The sequence below is a fragment of the Nicotiana tabacum genome, chromosome 5 (genome assembly GCF_000715075.1).
Source record: "Nicotiana tabacum cultivar K326 chromosome 5, ASM71507v2, whole genome shotgun sequence".
NCBI classification, from domain to species: Eukaryota; Viridiplantae; Streptophyta; class Magnoliopsida; order Solanales; family Solanaceae; genus Nicotiana; species Nicotiana tabacum.
The window spans coordinates 32,791,915-32,804,832 of NC_134084.1; positions in this window are offsets into that span (position 1 = coordinate 32,791,915).

The following is a 12,918-nucleotide window of genomic DNA, read 5'->3' on the forward strand; positions in this document are numbered from 1 at the left end:
TTGCTTCCGGGATTTTCAATTGGCTTGTTATTGCTTTATTGAGTGGTTGCTGGAATTTTTGTTTGGTTTTCAAGTCTACTGCTGGGTTTTCTGACTGCTGGTTGTTTGTTGTTGCTGCGCTGTTTCTACTGCCGCTGATTCTCATCTTCATCTTCTCTTGTTTCCAATACCAGGTACACGACTGTAATACTAGCTATTGCAAGCTAATAATGTGGAAGCATGAATACATATGAAGAATGGAATTTTGAAGTTTTAATTTCGCTTTTTCTTTGTTCCTTTTATTGATTGTATTTAGGCTATTTCATGTATTACTGAATAATAATTGGAATAATAGAAAATAACATAAGTTAGTCTTTAATGAATCGGCTTGGCAAAACGGGTTAATTCACTAGTTATGAAGGTTTTAAGATTATCAACAGTAGGTTAATCATGAATGGATAGCTAAAATTAGTTAAAGCCAAACAAGACTAGATAATGTTTAAGTTTAATAAACTTTCTAATAAGCTTTAGTAATTATGGTTAAATCTAGTTTCAAATGGTTATGAATAATTAATCCCAATAGTTTTTTTATGTAACAATGCGAACTTCAATCTAGCTATATTTGATTTCTTTTGAATATTAGTTGTCGAATTTCTTATTTTATTTATAATTTCGAATTTTCTTTCTTTTTTTTTAGTAAAATTCTTTCCATTAATATTTGTCTTAATCTAGCAATTAGTATGTTACGTTTTCTTAATTTTTTTTTGAAAGCTCCTAATTAATTAGGATTTTCTTTCTTTATTTTAGAGACTAAACTTAATAGAAAAAATGTAGTCACTATAGGTTTATCCTTTTAAATCAAAATGAGATGAGCCTCGCCCAATAAAACGCACCAATTGCGGGACCCTCAATAAATGTTTAATTGAATACTTAGATTTCGAGATGGGCCGTTTAGCAAATTTCACGACCTTCTCCAAAGTAATAAAGCATTAGATTCTTTAGGCACAACTTAATAATACTACGTCCCTAAAATCGGGTGCGCATTTATGCGGCCCAAATCCAAATCTCAACGGAGTCAAAACGTGTCAACAACCATGGGTGCATTGATTGCGGTGTGGTTTGAAATGCATTTTTACGACGTTGCAATTCTAAAAAAATAATAATAATAACAAAAGCGGTTAAGAGTTAAAATTTGCACATGAGCTCATAATTGTATAAAATCAGATAAACAAGCCGAATATGATAGTTGTGCGACCGTGCTAGAACCACGGAACTCGGGAATGTCTAACACCTTCTCCCTGGTTAATAGAATTCCTTATCCGGATTTCTGGTTCGCGGACTGTAATACAGAGTCATTCTTTTCCTCGATTCGGGATTAAATTGGTGACTTGGGACACCCTAAATCTCCCAAGTGGTGACTCTGAAATAAACAAACAAATCCTGTTTCGATTGTCCTTTAATTGGAAAAACTCCTTCACCCCTCGCGAGGGCGGAAAAAGGAGGTGTGACAACAACTTCGGCTAAATTTTTCTCAATAAATAATAAAGTGTTATTAATTGTGGACACGTTCGCGTGACACGATTTTGACACGTCGAACAAACAGGTACACGTACGTGTGACCAGTTTCCAGATAATTTTTAATTAAAAGCACATAGGTTCTAAAATGAGTTATTAGACGATTCTAATAAGCCAAGTATGATCAAAGCGACCCTGTTAAAACCACGGAACTTGGGAGTGCCTAGCACCTTCTCCTGGGTTAACAGAATTCCTTACCCGAATTTCTGTGTTCGCAGACTGTATAATAGAGTCAATCTTTCCTCGATTCGGGATTTGAACCGGTGACTTAGGACACCATAAACTATCCCAAGTGGCGACTCAGATTATTTTAAATAAATAATCCCGTTTCGATTGTCACTTAAATTGGAAAAAACTCCCTTATACCTTCCGGGGTGTAGGTAAAAAGGAGGTGTGACAAAGAGTTGGCATTGGTGCCTCGAACCAGGAAACCAATCGAGGCCGCCAAGCTCTCTGAACTGGGGACCTCATCCCGTGGTGAGGGAACCGCAAATAAAGAGGCCAGCAAGGCCTCTGTGTCCTTGGAGGTTGAGATTGTTCCTCCTACTTCAACAAATGCACCTGAGGGGGGAAATGCGGAGACCCCCGAAGCTAATGAGAACGCCCCGAGTGAAGAGCTCGTCCGCGACAACAGGTAAATCCCTTTCTTTGCCAACTTATTCCGAGGGGGCAATCGAAGAAGCTAACACTCTACGTATGCCCGATCCGAGCAAGATCCTCGAGGAAGATCCCTTTCAGGGTTGCTTTGCTGGGGTTAAGGATTCCACTGACCTTAATTATGCATCCACTATCTTCGAAGAGGCTCAACATCTCCTCTCTCAGGTAAATATTTAATTTTATTATTGTAATTTTCTCTTTCTCTCTGTTCTTTTGACTGATATATCTTCATTTCACGTATAGTACATCGTAAAGTTTAGAGCTGAGCTGAGCCAATGTGAGGCTGAGCTCAAGAAAGTTTCAGGAGAAGAGAAGGCCTTGAGGCTGCTTTGTAGCCAAAAGGAAGAGGAGCTTAAGGACCTCCGGGCAGAATTGGCCAAAGCTCGAAAAAGCGAGTCCGAGATAGATGAGCAGCTAATTGTGATTTTAACATAGTATGGCCTTCTTGCTCTAATTTGGAGGCTAACACTTCGATATCTCAGCTACAACAAAAATTAGAGATGATTATGCAGCTTCGAGCGAGGTTGATCAAGTTAAAGCTGATTTCCATCGATGGAAGGAGAGCATGGATCAGCTTGCTATCGATAATGAAGGCTGCAACTAATAAATCCATTGTTGTATACTTAAGGGACATTGGGACCATTTAAGCCGAGTTGAGGGAGGCATCCAACCGGGAAAAATGGAACAATGATTTGGCCAAGTGTCAGGCCCGGAGGGAGACCCTCGAAGAAATCCATGCCTGACAGTTCGACCTTGCCGAAGAGATAGCCGAGGCAAAGGCTCGGGAAACTGATGCCAGGTTTCTTGTCTCCTCAAATGATGAGGATGTAGCGATTTGATCCGGGGACGGGGATGGTGAAGAGGATGTTCCCGAGGGAGAGGAGGGTCCCGAAGATAGAGCTCTCGAAGGTGCGGTTCTTTGGGCGCTCCCGGGGATATGAGCCCAAAAATAACTTCCCTTTTGAATATAAAGTATCTTTTTGTTCTATCCTTGACTTGTGTTGAATTTTATTTTTCTTTCATTTGTGGTAGATTTCGATAGTTCAAATAATCAGCTAGAGTATCGGTTCGGACTCAAAACGTAATAAACCCTTAGGTTTTTATTTGATCAATATAATACCCCTTAGGGTTTTGTCTGAGCTAAATTAAAATCGATTTGATGTGGGATCAGGATATCAGAGTTCTCGAGTCTGAGTTGAGTGAGAACGGGATCTCGACTTCTATATGTTTTGGCCCTTAGGATTTTTTATGTTGGCCTTTAGGCTCTTATATATCGGCCCTTAGGCTCTTTAAGTTGGCCCTTAGGCTTTTAGACATTGGCCTTTAGGCTCTTAAACTTGGGCCGTTTTGGCCTTTAAAATGGCTATAATTTTTCCCTCTTTTTGGCTAAAATACTTAGTAAAATTTCTTGTATGCCTTAGCATGTATTTTTTGAACCCGTTTGGGTTTTTCGAAGGTTCGACGTATCGGAACCTTATTAGAAATTTGTTTGTGTAAACGTAATCGAATACCTCTTGAGGTTTTTCCGAAGGATGATGTTATCAAAGCCTTTGGATTATTTGAGGGACGAATTTATCGAAGCCCTTATATTTTTCAAGGGTTGAATTTATCGAAGCCCTTTATATTCTGCTTTTGCCAAGGGTAGCCTGATTTAACCGATTTTTCAATGTTTGAAGGCCTTTAAATTATGACGGAAGTCGGACGTTTCCGAGCCGCATTATTTTGGCCGTAGCCTTTATATAACCGTAGTCTTTAATATGGTCGTAGCCTTCTTGGACTTGTTTCCCAATAACTTTTCGAACTTGTCCGAAAAGTTAGTCCCCGAGTATATTGTCCTTGGCCTTTGTTTGGAGGGGGTGCCTCTTTGAGGACTTATGGGTTTGAGTTTTCGATGACTCAGATATGTTGACTGTCGATGACAATCCCCGAGTATTTCGGGGTGCATTTGTATTTTGGCTCTTGAGTTGGCTCTTGAGACAGAAAGTGTTTTTGATATAACCAGAATGCTTCTTCAAATAATTGATACAAGCATACATGCTTTGCCGTAAGGGCTCGGCTATTCTATATGGACACGATTCATTTGACCGTTTGGCCCATTACAAAGTTTTCCTATCGAGGCCCTCTTAGGCGTGAAGTATTTTCCTCAAAATATAACCATCCAAGGGTGATGCACCCTAGTATTCGAGGTTGATTGAAAAGAAGCCTTGGATACTATTGAGTTTTCCTTAGGTAGCACATAGTTGTTGTCTCATTAAAAACCTTGCTGGTAAAACTCATTTGGGACAAAATCCAATATAAGGGAAAAAGAGTGCAACACATGCTTTAAAACCTAAGGCCTTCATAAAAATGGGGTGTCTTCAAGATCACATGCATTCGATAGCTTCGATCGAAAATCTATAACAAGTGAGTTTTAAACTCAAATGTACAAAAGGATAAAGTCATACCTTAGCAGTAGTATCGTTTGAGCAATGATATGTTCCAATTGTTTGGAAGTTATTCACCTTCCATCGTGCTAAGTTTGTAAGATCTTTGCCGATAACACCGAGGACTCAGCACGCTCCTTCCCAATTTGGTCCTAGTTTCCCTTCATTTGGGTCTCGAGTGTTAAGGATGACCTTTCGTAGAACTAAGTCCCTGATTCCAAAATGTCGAAGGTTGGTCCTTCTATTGTAGTATCTTTTGATCCTTTGCTTCTGTGCGGCCATCCGAACAAGCGTTGTTTCTCGCTTTTCATCTAATAACTTGAGGCTAGCATTCATGGCCTCGCGATTTGACTCCTCTGATGCATGTCGAAACCTGGCACTGGGTTCACCAACCTCGACGGGGATGAGGGCGTCAGAGCCATATACTAGAGAAAATGGGGTGGCCCCCGTGCTAGACTTCGATGTCGTCCGATATGCCCAAAGGACCTCGGGTAAAACTTCTCTCCATTTCCCTTTTGTGTAGTCCAGTCTTTTCTTCAAGTTTTAAATGATAGTTTTATTTGTTGACTCAGCTTGTCCATTTCCGGTTGGTTGGTACGGTGTCGATAAAATCCTCTTTATTTTATGTTCTTTGAGGAACTCCGTTACCTTGCTGTCGATGAATTGCTTTTCATTGTCACATACAATCTCGGCAGGTATCCTGAATCGACATATGATATGGTCCCAGATAAAGTCAATAAGTTCTTTTTCTCGGATATTCTCGAAGGTCTGTGCTTCCACCCACATAGAATAATAATCAATATAAACAAAATAAACTTAGCTTTACCTGGGGCCGTTGGTAGGGGTCCAACTATGTCCATTCCCCATTTGATGAAAGGCCACATGGATATGACTTAATGGAGTTGTTCTCCGAGTTGATGGATCATTGGTGCAAATCATTGACACTTATCACATTTTCTAACAAATTCCTTAGTATCTTTTCCCATGTTATCCCAGTAGTAACCTGCTCTGATAATTTTGCGGACCAAAGACTCGGCACCAGAATTGTTCCTGCAAGGGCCTTCGTGGATTTCTCGAAGGACATAATCGGTGTCCCCTGGCCCTAGGAATACCGCCAATGGTCCATCGAATGTTCTTCGGTACAATGTTCCCTCTTCATCTAATGCAAACCTAGCAGCCTTGGTTCGTAAGGCCCTCGATTCTTTGTGGTCCGATGGGAGTTTTCCACTCTTCAAATAGTCGATATATTTGTTCCTCCAGTCACATGTTAAACTCGTTGAATTTATCTCGGCATGACCCTCTTCAACCACGGACCTCAATAATTGAACAACAGTCCCTCGGACGATGTCATCTTCTTCGACCGAGGATCCCATATTAGAAGTGCATCAGCCTCACTGTTTTGCTCCCGAGGCACATGACCTAGAGTCCACTCCTTGAAGCGGTGCGAAGTTACTTGTAGCTTGTCCAAGTACCGTTGCATTCTATCGTCTCGAACCTCAAAACTTTTCTTCACTTGGTTTACCACTAATAAAGAATCACACTTGGCCTCGATGACTTCTGCTCCAAAGCTTTTAGCTAGCTTGAGACCTGCAATCATGGCCTCATACTTGGCCTCATTGTTAGTTAATCTTGGAGTTTTGATAGATTGCCTAATGATATCACTCGTGGGTGGCTTTAAAACAAGGCCGAGCCTGGACCCCTTCACATTCGAGGCACCATCTGTAAAAAAGGTCCATACCCCCGATGTTGTACCCGAACTCAACATGAGTTCTTTCTCCACTTCGGGTATGAGGGTTGGCATAAAATCGGCCATGAAGTTAGATAGGATTTGAGACTTTATGTCTGTTCGGGGTTGATATTTGATATCGTACCCGCTAAGCTCGATGACCCATTTGGCCAATCGGCCAGATAACTCGGGCTAATATAAAACATTTCGAAGGGGGTACGTGGTTAATACACATATAGGATGACATTGAAAATATGGTTTTAGCTTTCTAGATGCGCTTATTAATGCAAGTGCTAATTTTTCTAAGTGAGGGTACCTAGTTTCAGCATCTCCTAGAGTTCGGCTGACGTAATAAACAGGAAATTGCGTACCTTGCTCTTCTAGAACTAGTACCCCCACTTACTGCTATCTTGGACACTGCCAAGTATAGATAAAGTTTTTTATCTACCTTTAGGGTGTGAAGCAAAGGCGGGATCGACAGATATCACTTTAATTCTTCTAAGGCTTGCAACATTTCGAGGTCCATGCAAAATCCTTTTTCTTTTTGAGCAAGGAAAAGAACCGATGACTCCGATCTGATGACCTTGAAATAAATCGACCCAGAGTAGCTATTCGACCTGTTAACGTTTGCACGACTTTCACACTATCCTCGACCATGATGTCTTCGATGGCCTTGATCTTATCGGAGTTAATTTTAATGCCCCTATTCGACACCATGAAGCCGTGGAACTTACCCGAGCCGACTCCGAAGGCACATTTCTCTAGGTTGAGCTTCATGTTGTATTTTCTCAAGATTTTGAATGTTTCCGCCAAATGAGTCAAATGGTCCTCTGCGCGTAGGGACTTAACCAACATATCATCAATGTAAACTTCCATTGTTTTACCTATCTGTTCTTCAAACATTTTTTTAACTAGGAGCTGGAATGTAGCTCCTCGATTTTTTAGCCCGAAGGGCATTACATTATAACAATAAGTCCTAAATTTTGTAATAAACGAAGTCTTTTCCTGGTCCGCTGGGTTCATCTGAATTTGATTGTACCTGGAGTAGGAGTCGAGAAAAGTTAGGATCTCGTGGATACCCGTGGCATCGATCATACGATCGATGTTGGGCAGTGGTAATAAATCTTTTGGACATGCTTTGTTCAAGTCCTTATAATCTACACACATTCTAAGTTTGTTTCCTTTTTTAGGAACTACAACTACGTTGGCTAGCCACTTAGGGTACTTTACCTCCCGAATAGATCCTAATTTAAGGAGTTTGGTTACCTCGTCCTTTATGAAAGCATGCTTTATCTCGGACCGAGGCCTCCTTTTTTACTTTACCGGTTTGAACCTGGAATCGGTGCTTAGCCGATGCGTGGTGATCTCCGGTGGAATACCTGTCATATCTAAATGGGACCAAGTAAAGCAATCTATATTATCAATAAGAAATTGAATGAGTTTTTTCCTGAGTTCGGGAGTCAATCCCGTTCCCAAGTATACCTTTTTCTCAGGCATGTATTCGATCAAAACGGCCTGCTCCAGCTCCTCGATAGTTGATTTGGTTGTATCGGATTCTTCAGGAACGATGAAGGTTCGTGGAGTAAGGAAATTCTCATCTTCGTCTTCGATTACCTGTTGCTCTGATTCCATCGAGGCTGGAGGCGGTAATTGCTATTTGGACGCCTATTTACCTCCGATGCTCGATTTCTTCAAGGTCAAAGGCTCTGGTATTAGTGCCAACTCCTCGATCGCAAACATCTCCTTTGCTTCGATCGGCATATGACTCATGAGTCCCCAAGAACATTGACCTCGATCATTTCTCCGATCGCTCCGAGGAGTGTTACAGCTCGAGCCGCTATTCCTTCGATCGGCATATGGCTGATACTGTTTTTTGTTGAATCTTGATTCCCGGTCTGTGTCCCTCGAGGGCTTGGCTGCGAATCTGCTAGGATGAACTGAACCTGAGGGGCTCCGAATAGGTCGTCCTCAACCTTGATTTTTGACTGGTAACGATTGTGCACATCCGACCATGTCACAACTGGATATTAGATCAAGTTCTGTTTCAACTGTCGAGACGCGATCGAGCTCCTTTCATTCAGACCATGCATAAAGTCTTGTACTGCCCAATCGTCAGAGACTGGTGGTAATTATATTCTTTCCTTCTGAACCGGGAAATGAACTCACTTAGCATCTCGTCATTCCTTTGCTTAATTTTGAAGACGTCCAATTTTCTCGTGGCCACCTTTATGGCCCTGGCGTGTGCTTTCATGAAGGCATCCGCTAACATAGCAAATAAATCAATAGAGTTAGGAGCTAAGTTGTGATAGCAAATCATGGCTCCCTTTGATAGTGTTTCTCCAAACTTTTTCAGCAAGACCGATTCGATCTCATCGTCATTTAAATCATTCCCTTTGATTTCGCAAGTGTATGAAGTAATATGCTCGTTGGGGTCGGTTATTCCGTTATACTTGGGTATATCGGGCATGCGAAATTTCTTAGGGATAGGCATCGGAGCTGCGCTCTGAGGGAACGGTTTTTGTATGAATATTTTGGCGTCTAAACCTTTCAAAACTAGAGGCTCCCCTGGTATCTGGTCTATACGAGAGTTATAAGTTTCCACCTTCTTATTGTTGTCTTCAATTTTCTTCTCACCGGACTCGATCCTCTTAGTAAGATCTTCAAGCATCCTCATAATCGCGGGATCAGTCCCCGAGCCGTTCTCATCGGGCCTTTCTAGCACTGGTTAAGTACGCCGAGTATTTACTAGTTCGGCTGTTTTTGGAGTTCTATTCTAACTCTAAAGTTGAGCGATGGCGATTTGCTGAGCTTGCGGCATCTCAAATATCACTTGGAGGCTGACTCCCCCATCAACCATTCCCTTTTTTCTTTTGGTCACCAGATCGGGCTTTCCTGCGTATATTTCCTTCGGGCTCCGCGCCTAGATCTGTATTCAAAGCAATGTGTGAACTAACATCAATTGGTTCCACATTTGGCACTTCCCTTGGGTTTATTGGTGGTACACCGACCCCTGTGTTGCTGTTTTCTCCAAAACCTTCGTTGTCATGAATAGGTACATTTTGTGAGCTAGACATGTTTCAGCCTGAGAATCAAAAAATCTTGACAAGACAATGTGTAAAAATAATGTGTGTAATGAGAAGCAGTAAATAAATAATCACTATTATCTTTAGCCCACGGTGAGCGCCAAACTGTTTACCTTGAAAATACGAGTAACAATTAAATTTGATTAGTAGTTTTAAAGATATGTGATTTAGTTCAATACCAATTAATAATCAAGAAATATGAAGTAGAAATGAAAGAGACAAGTAAATCAAACCAGTGTTACTCAACAGCAGTGACCTCGAGCTTAATGACATCGAGATGGCTTAGGGAAGTAAGAACAATTAAGTAGGAAAAACAAAGTAAGAACAATAAAGCTAAAGGACTATTCTGATGAACAATAAGCAAAAAGTAGAGAGTATATTCTTTGCTCAATGATTAGATGATCATACAAATGATTGGCGTCCCCTTTATATAATAGGGGAACCCTAAATAAGGAATATTTCTATTTACAGTAAGGAATATTCTTGATACAGCTGTCTAACCACCTAGTACGGAATCGTACAATCTATTCTAAGATTTGCGCCATAACTTTGGGGACGTGGCAGGAATCTAACTCATTCTGGTACAAATCCATAACGGTACTATTTCCGGGTCGAGGACACTCGACCTCGGTATGCATCGTGCTCCGCCTTCAAACTGGGGTCTAGTCCCTCGAGCTCGAACTTGATCTTGCCCGGACTCGGACTTAGGACGGGCCCTCGAGCCTATAAGTCGGAGGCATACGATTTTAACCGTATACACTATGTTTTGTGGATCCTTCGTTTGTCTTGACATAGCCGACAGATGTGATTTGTGGGGGGCTTACTTTCTGTGGGTTTATCAAAATGCGATAAAATTGAGGTGGTTGAATCAGATATTTCCATGCAGCTGTAGACGAATACATACCCGTAAACAAGGCTGAGCAACATAGGTTCACCCTAATGAAATGCTAAACTTAACCTACCACTCGACCTAGTGTTTCCCTTCATCCAAGAAGAATTCAGAAAACCATGTTTTGCAATATTCGTTGTCAGCTCGACTATAAGCCATTTCCATGTGCATTAGTACTATTTTTGTGTATCCAGACAATTTTCATTGAACGTGATAAAAAATTCTCTTTGTTGCACTAACTGGGACATAAATGTGTCACTATCCCCACCACCCTTAGAACCTTATTTACTTTTCCATGTCACCCAGAGACAAAAGAATCAAGCTTTTGACTTGTAATTAAGCAGATGAACATGGCCAGTGGCAATATTTTTATAGGTAAAGTAGTAAATTAGATGTTCTTTTTGTTTATTTTTTAAATCCAGAACTTTCCAGTTTTCCAGCACTTTTTGTCATACATATGTGACTTTGTCCCCTTGACCACTTAGTCTACTCATGTTGACTCGTTAAATCAGATATTTTTCGTTAATTTTAATGAGAAATGTCATGGGAAATGAGGGGAGCTTTTTGACTGATATCTTCCTTTTTGCTATGTTACATGGACTTTTGGTTAGAGTAAGATATGACCATGTATCTGCATTTGTACCAATTTATAGCAAGTTTTTGTGTATATGCCGGATGGTCCACGCCTATATTGCGCGGATCCTTCATTTGTCTTTTAACATACCCGTGTCTAACAGGTATAGGTGCTTTATGCGGATTTTTCAAAATACACTACATTTTTTCAACAAAAATAAAATAAAATTGGACATAGTATCAGGTACTTCCACACAACTATAACAATAACAGACCCAGTGTAATTTTACAAGTGGAATCTGGAGAGGATAATGTGTGCTGTCCTTACCTTTATTTTGTGAAGGTAGAGAGGTTATTTCCAATATATCCTCGACTCAGCAAAAACACACTCGTCGAAAAGAAATACAATAATGGATACTTCCACGCGATTGTATCTAAAACCTACTGGTAAATGCGCCTGAGGAACAAAGGTCCAACCATATCAAAAATCGTGTTAGTTTCATCACATTAACTGGGACATAAATCTGTCACTACACCCACCACCCCGGAACCTTATGTCCCATAAAGAATCTTATGTTTATTTCTGTGTATTCTTTCATTGTTGGGCTGTCTATTTATTTCTGCCTACTCCATGCCCAGCATTTTGTTTCAAGAAAATGTATGTCTGTCCATTGTCTAGGACATGATATTGCTCTTCTTATTGATTATGTTGGACTGTACTCGTCTCTACCCATGTTGAAAGCAAATTAAATCAAATCACTTTTCTGGGATTTGGGCTAGTCTGCCAAAGATTCCTCATGTGAGCTAGTGTTCGTTCAACTTGTGATTGTTGACTAATCGATTAATTAAATCGTGTTTGGTGTCGTTAATCTTTCTCCCACTTGGAGTGTTGCTAAATCATAATAAAAGATGCTAATAAGAAGCAAGCATGACTTTCTTAGGCATATTTTGTTAGCATGTCAATCGGCTTGAACATTTATCTAATTAATCGTATCCTCATTTCACCTTGAAAAATTACTACCTTGTTTGTTGGGTAAATTAACATAAAGAGCCTGTCAAATATTTTTCGCAATATGTTTCTCGTCCACTTCAAAATGTCTCAGAAAATAAATGGAGTAATCACTTTTCAATCAAAACAAAACCTTGAAGAATTCGGTCAGATGGTTTACTAATTTCTAAAAAGGGGGTACGTTAATGGGTTCGTTACATATCTACTTAATTTCATTGGCAATAATGGTATTCCAAAAGTTTTGGTAGATGTATCACCTTATCATGGGTATTTTGTGCCTCAATAAAACTCCAAAGACTTGTCATTCATATACCAGGCCCACAAGGCAGATAATGAAGTGGGCAGCATATCAATGCCAATGGGCCTTCGCCCAAAATATTGAGCGGAAATGACATCAGGTAACCATTTTTAAGTATGTTGTTTAAAATATATTTACAGTTTACAATGTATTTAAAGATAAGCCAATTTTACTCAAACTTTAAAATACGACGTCTTATAGTTTAAACCTCAAAATTCAAACTTCAGGACATCGTGTCCTAAAGTTCAAAAATTGTGTCTAGAAGTTCGAAAATTTCTAAATTCAGGATACTTAGTCCTGAAGTTTGGGTAAATTGACTTATCTTTAAATATATTATAAATTGTGGATATATTTTAAATAGCAGTCTTAAAAGTGACTATTGCTGCACTTTGCCCAAATATTGATCTACTACAAAGACTGCCGGAAGGAAGGAAAAAGGGATATATGGGGCATTTACACAGATACCCACTTTTGGGGCTGTCACTAAAGTTATACGTGTATTATACAAAAAATTATAGAATTTTCCCACCAAAATCCGAAGTAATTTTATTTCTTCAATGCAATTTCAGAAATCAAATCTCAAGTTCTTCTACCTTTCAAATGCAATTCCAGAAAATTCAAATCTTACGTAGTTCCATCATTTCAATGCAACTTCAGAAATCAAATCTTAAATTATTCTATCTTTTAAATATAACTTCAGAAATTC